Source organism: Thermobia domestica, chromosome 13, assembly GCF_964235325.1.
Source record: "Thermobia domestica chromosome 13, izTheDome1.hap1.1, whole genome shotgun sequence".
NCBI classification, from domain to species: domain Eukaryota; kingdom Metazoa; phylum Arthropoda; class Insecta; order Zygentoma; family Lepismatidae; genus Thermobia; species Thermobia domestica.
In genome coordinates this window covers 1,424,910-1,431,965 of record NC_137466.1, presented here as the reverse complement: position 1 = coordinate 1,431,965, position 7,056 = coordinate 1,424,910, and the positions used below count along the sequence as shown (strand labels likewise).

The 7,056-nt window shown below is 36.4% G+C and overlaps 1 long non-coding RNA gene across 1 annotated transcript; it reads left to right on the top strand.

The window, feature by feature from the left end:
- The first annotated feature begins 580 nt into the window (after positions 1-580).
- On the top strand, positions 581-6,604 carry LOC145669104 (uncharacterized). The gene is made up of 2 exons (XR_014128136.1): positions 581-748; positions 6,097-6,604. It is a non-coding gene; the product is annotated as an uncharacterized LOC145669104 (long non-coding RNA).
- Positions 6,605-7,056: the final 452 nt, after the last annotated feature.

Genomic DNA, 7,056 nt, shown 5'->3' with positions numbered 1-7,056 from the left:
GAAACAGAATAGGCCTATAAACAGAATAAAATGTTTTCCAACATGTCATTTACATTCTTTTCTATTGTTACAAGAAAACATATGAAATATAATTTTTAAAATATTTCGAATATTTTAAAAATAAATTCGTTCGTAAGATAAGAAATATTTTTAAAACTCCTATTAATTTTATATGGAAATGTGTTTGTTATCTTGTCCTGTAACTTAAATGAAATATTTTCATGTAATATTTTAGAATTATTTGCAGAATATTTTATCGAATGTTGAATAAATTCTCTCACGAGAGTATCGTAGTAGCATTATTACCAATCATTATACTAATTATAGCAGCACCAAAGAAATATATTTGTTAAAAATTTGAAATTTATGATATCCAGTGTGTGAGATTGCTAATTAGCATCGCTACATCAACCGTCATTTGTTTATCAAAGGTACCAGCATTCCTTGCGCGCTATGTTGAATTCACAAGTCAAGACAAGAAGGAATATTTAAAAAATAAATAAATAAAATAAAATAAATCTCACTATATTCAGTCATGTTGAAGAAGATATCTTTATATAGAAAAAGGGTTATAGTTAAGGAGCCAGGGATTATTCATTGAATATCTACCTACTTAAAAAGTTGGTAATATACCCAATTTTAATTAGTTAATGAGTGATTTGAAATTAAAGAAGACTTTTCCGAAGTCGGAGGCACACCTCAACTCTGTTAATAGTGAAGAAGAAAGAAAGAAAGACAAGAAAAGTCGGTAAGTATAACGATTACATAAAATAATTTAGTTTTATTGTCTTTATAAGTGATTGAGTGTCTGTATAGTATACATGAAGCTGCATCAGTTCCCGAATAAGCAGGACGCTCATAATTTTAGGGATTATTCATTGAGTATGTACGAACCTACAAAGGGGGTAACAAAGCGACTTTTATTTACTTATCGACTGATACGAAAATAAAAAAAGAACGTACCTGTACTTTATATCTGCATGTGTAGTGCCCTTGTACTTTATCTATGACTATGTGTGTGTGGTGGTGGGGATTTAAGGCATATCGCATGTCTTGTGCACATGGGTACTTCTTATATTGCACTACGTAGAAAATTTATGGTATTTCATGTAGAAATGGTAATAGAACACAAGAAACGCAGATCTCTCATGTATACTATGTATTATCGAGAAATTTATGTTTACAAATTAATAAAGGTATGGGATGCTAGATTTCTATTTTCCATCTCTATACATAAAATACCGTGAAGGTTTACTTTTGGCTCACCAGTCGAAATAATTGCTGAAAAATAGATTATTTTAATAATTTTCTTTTTATTGTCGGATTGAGTATAGCCCGCTCCCCCCAATGATTTTTAACGAATCATAGTGATTCTAACGATTCATACTAGTTCATAATGAATCGGAATCGCATGTTATAAAGATTTAAGATGTAAATCTTGCGGTAAGGAAGCTTTAGTATAAGTAGTAGTAGTAGCTTTAGTAGCGGTAGTAGTAATAGTAGCAGTAGTAGTAGTAGTTAGTAGCAATAGTAGTAGTAGTGGTGGTAGTTAGTAGCAATAGTAGTAGGAACGGGTTAGAAGCCCCGCAGGGGTTGGTTTGGTTCTGTTCTCGATATAAGTAGTAGTAGTACTGACTCTTCCAGTTCCGGTGACAAAGAACTGGGGGGAGCGGGCTATACACAAGCCTTATTGTCTCCTAAAGATTTGCGCTAGGCGATTTGAAATACGTCACATGGAATAGATAAAATTCAAAAGGAGCGTCAGAAGTAATTGTCGAAAAAGTATAGTTATTCTTTTATGATTTGCGTATATATATACGTTGCCGGATGTATGACGTAAAAACTACAGTGCAAAAAATATAAATCAGCCTGTACTACGTGTAGGGATGTAGAACACAGGTTCCTCTTCCCATTTATCTGTAATAAAGACAGAAATCAACGTGCCCTGCGGGGCTCTAACCCGCCTTCACTTGCTAACGCTCGCTCGGCAATACTATGTGAATTAAATATTTTACTTTGATACAGAAAAGAAACATCTATTAACCTATATGGGGGACCTGTGTTCTAGAAGCTTCCCGCACCAATACTGTCTGAGTCAGAGCATTGCGAAGTTGGAGGTCAGCAGGCGCGAGGGGATGCTTCCAAAGGGAAAATATGCGGGCAAGTCTTTACTTTAGTCAAGGCAGTGACAATGACCAATTGATCTGAACCGGTTTCTGCAGTTACAGTTCCCAAGAAGGAAAGAGAAAACAACGTGCCCTGCGGGACTCTAACCCGCCTTCACTCGCTAATGCTCACCTCTGGTGCTTGGGGTCCCGGGTTCGATCCCAGCCCCCGCCAAGTGAACTTTGTGGTGAACAAACACCGTGTGCGTGGGTTTTCTCGGGGTTCTCCCGTTTCCTCCCACTTTCTTCATTTCACCATTAGATTCATTTCTCATAATCATCGTCTCCTTTAGCCTAACCGGCATAATCGTGGGACGTAAAACTAAAAGATTTCATTTCATTTCATTTTTCGCTAATGCTCATTCGGCAATACTATGTACTGACATAATATCACTGCCTTGTTCAAAGTAAAGAGTTTAAAAAGATGCGTACATTACCATTTTTATGACAGGTTATAATGATTCTGCGTGCAGTTTTACTTCTGGTGTGCCACTCGAAAGCAGTGTTTCTTTCAAAAGTAATGTTCCGGGGGCATTGCTCGTGCTATTCTAGTTATTATTATAAACGTATTATTTTGGTCTGCTCCGGGGAGCCACTGCCCTCCCAAAGACAAGTCTGGAGGAAGCACTGCTCGAAATACTTAGTGAAATATAATTCTTTCGCTACTTTCCTTCTTGTTGTCTATTTAATGATTTTCGCCAAGCGACGTATAAATTTTTAAATTTTTCAGTTATAAATTCAAGGGGACCGTCAGAATTAATTGTCGAAAAATTACAATTCTTTTACGATTTGCGTATTTATACTGATTCCTGATGTGTGGATAAGAAGCCCAAAAAATACAAACCAATCTGTGTTACGGGGCTACTAAAAAGCACGAATGCCATCTAACCGAGTCAGGGAGGGTGAAGGCGGGGGGGGGGGGCCGAGGGGATGCTTCCGAAGGGAGTAGGCACGTACATTTCTATTTTGGTGACGGGATAATTGCGCGTATATTACCATTTTTGTGAAGGAATGAGAGTGTGAATGTAAGTTATTTCTGTCATTGCACAGCTTATTGAAATGGATTTTGAATGCAAATAGGGTAGAAGTAAGCGACGGGAATTTCAGGTTCATACGTCAGTTGTGAACATCTGCGATGGCCGTAATGTAAACTTTTTTTTTTTTTTTTTTTAAGAATTGTGTAATAAAGAGAGAAGGATTATAAAGTTTCTACAGAGTCATGGTATGGTGAAGAGCGTAAAATCAACTGCGCAAAGTGTGGAAAAGATTTATTCAAGAAGAAAAATTCAGAACAAAGGCAATAGCCCTACATACACTATTTTCTGTCGTAAAGGTAAGAAAGAAAGGCGGTGTAACACTCGTGTATTAGCTGTGAAAGGTATTTTTTTTTTTAGGATCGAAATTAAGTGTTTTTGAAGATAAGAATAATTACAAATATTGTAAATGTTTTTGCACCATCCTCGTTTATGCGTACCCCCCTGCCTTGTCGCTGACGTGCCTACTCGCTACGCTGTCGCTCGGGCCCCCCTGCTGTGCTTCTGCCCTGACTCAGATAGCATGCGTTCCTTTTTATTGGCCACCTAACAGAAGTTGTTTCGCTTTTTCTTTTAGAGCTCCTCATTTAGTACATAGGGTGCGCGGTTGCTCAGTGATAGAGCGTTCACCTCCGGTGCTTGGGGTCCCTGGTTCGATCCCAGCTCGTGCCGTGTGGACTTTCTCGTGGGTTTTCTCGGGGTTCTCTCGTTTCCTCCCACTTTCTTCATTTTTCATTATCACCGTCTCCTTTAGCCTAACCAACATGATCGTGGGATATTAAACTTAAGGATTTCTTTTCGTTTAGTGCATGTTCTGCAAAAAGAAACCGGAAGATGCAAGAAATGCGTCAAAATTTGGTAAAACAGTCTGCTTGAGTATTACCTAATTCTGCCTGCAGGTTTACTATTGGCGTGCCGCTCGAAATAATTGTTGAAAAATTATAATTCTTTCGCTAATTTTCTTATTTTCTCTTAAATGGTTTGCGGCAGGCGACATGTAAATATTTCACCTGGCATATATAAAATTAAAGGGGGCCATCAGACTAGATTTGCCGAAAGATTACAATTATTCTTTTGCGATTTGCGTATATATATATATATATATATATATATATATATATATATATATATATATATATATATATATATATGTGTGTGTGTGTGTGTATTGTATTGTGTTCAGGGTTTGCCCAATTGGGCCCAGCCCGGAAAAACCCACCTAGGTTTTTGAGCTTTTCGTTGGTATATTATTGGTGCAATTAAGGTGATCAAGTGATTGGAAGTGGTTCTTATTAGATTTTGGACTTTCCTTGGGCGAATTAGTTGCTTTCGCGCTAAGATATACAACATTCAACGTAAGACCCGAGGGCGCGGTGGCTCAGTTGTAGAGCGTTCACCTCCAGTGCTTGGGGTCCCTGGTTCGATCCCAGCTCGCGCCGTGTGGACTTTGTGGTGGCAAATACCGTGCTCGTGGGTTTTCTCGGGGTTCTCCCGTTTCCTCCCACTTTCTTCATTCCACCATTTCACTCATTTCTCATTATCACCATCTCCTTTAGCCTAACCGCATAACCGTGGGACGTTAAACTTAAAGATTCCATTTTTTTCAACGTAAGACCTTTATAAAGTTGTGAATGCACTGAATGCATTAAAAAAGCCGTACCTTAGATTCAGAGTGGAAAGAATCAAAGAAGTTGTCATTTGAAGAGGGATACACTATGTTTAAATTCTTGTAAAAAAAAAAAAAAAAAAAAACCCTTTCTGGCGCCCTTTTTATTTTTTCTTCGCTTTAAATACATACTATTGTGCCATGAATACTTCTCAGAATCATCTTCCTGTAAACTTTATTTCCCAAAAGCATGTACTACAAGCGCTGTTATAACATTCAAAACACTTTGAAAATCCTTATTTTAGCAAAATGCGCAATTTTCCCATCTTCAAGTGACACGTTCCATTTAAGTGTCCGTGGAAGAGAGAGTTGAACATGTATAGAGTATATTTGAAGGGTAAGGGGAAAATAGAAGGAATGTCACAAAATTGTATTTTTGAGAAAACGGTGTTTTAATATTGAAAACCTCGTAAAAAGGCATAGGCTTAATCAAATCTTTTGCCTGTTTTTACATAGATATTTTTACATCTACGGATGCATATATATATATATACAGGCAAATAGTACCAAAAGTCACCATCTCATAGGACAAAGTACCCAATAAAGCACACACATGGACATTCCTTGTTTTTTCCCCCTTACCTTTCATTTCATCCTTTTACTGAATTGTTCTGTCATGTTGGTAGTTTTCTTGAGCATTTCATGATTCATTCCTATATTCGCGATTTTTTGTATTCTTTGCAATGCAACGTATCAAAATTATTCATTTGTATAAGGCAAAATAATATGTATGGCCTGCTCCGTGGGGAAAGAAATCAAGCAAGGTAGCGGTCATCAAGGCCTTAGTAACCACCTCGGCATTCACCTGGTACGACTGAGGGAAAAAGGATGATCGGGTCCAGATTTGAGATCAGAGCATTCGGAATGAGACGCTAGTTCTTCATCAACTCAAATGCTGCCACATGTTTTCAATTTTTTTTTTTAATAGGTTTAATATTTATAAGATGCTATACTTTTTAAAAAAAATGTGTGACCGCTTCAACATGTTACAACGTCCGTAAGTAAGCTACAGTCTGAGGTATGTCACTTTCAGCTGAAGCTGTTGTCTTCCGTGCCATTTACATTTTCTTCAGGATGTTACTTTTGTAACACAATATTGTCTTCACAAGCTGCTGTAGGTCCTACACAAACATTTTAAATATTTTTGTAAGTTTAAGATGTAATAATTGATCTTTAATCATTCCCTGCTGTTATTATGTTATTAAACGCTGCCTATTATTTTTATTTTCAGAAACTGTGTAACACAAGAGAAACGTAACTAACGATGAGATCGCGTAGATTATTGGGATTTGGCTTCAACATGTCATACAGAGACGAACAAGAAGATCAGTTAAGAATTCAGCTGCAGTTCCACAGAACTTTAACTGACAATTCGCAGCGTCGAATTTATAGTTAGTTGTGGTAATCAAAAGTGACATTATAAAGAAGCAAATACGTTTTCTGGTTATTCAACAATGTGATATTTCTTGAAAGTTGCAAAAAGTGACATTTCGTGAAAAGATCTATTCCCCATGCGCCGTAGATTTGTAGAACATATTTTCAGCAACATATTTTACATAAATATTGTTGTTGATTTTTTTTTAATTAGTGTCAGTGACATAATTTTCTAGAACAAGTGTTGAAGATTGTTCTTAATGTGATATTTGAGAAGATTGTTCTTAATGTATAGAAACAAATAATACGAGCAGCATGAAGATGCTGCTGAAGAGTATTTAAATAAATAATGCCAGAATAGTGTACATTTATATTTTTATTTAAATACTAACCGATATAAACTTATATAGATGTATATTTATTATAGTGTACAGTGTAAATTATAACTACATAATGTTAGCTTGCTTTCATAATTTTAAGCTGCTTTTATTATTATTATTATTATTATTAACTCAAAATCTTATTTACACACAGAATGCTTCAGGGTGTTCCACTGCTACTACTGGTATGTGGCCACGCCGTCTATGTACGTTGGGGTGTCTTATGTGATGTTGCGAGGTTCAGACTGCAAATTAGAGCCTTCACAATCATCGCGTGCCAATTTACAAAGCGGCTATATTGGATTTATTATTTTTAAGATAGGAAAAGGATTGCCAACAATTGTTTCTTGAAATGGATGTCTAAACTTCAATCCTTTTCGTATTAAAAAAAAAAAAATCCAATACAGCCGCTTTCAAAACTGGCAGGCGACGATTGT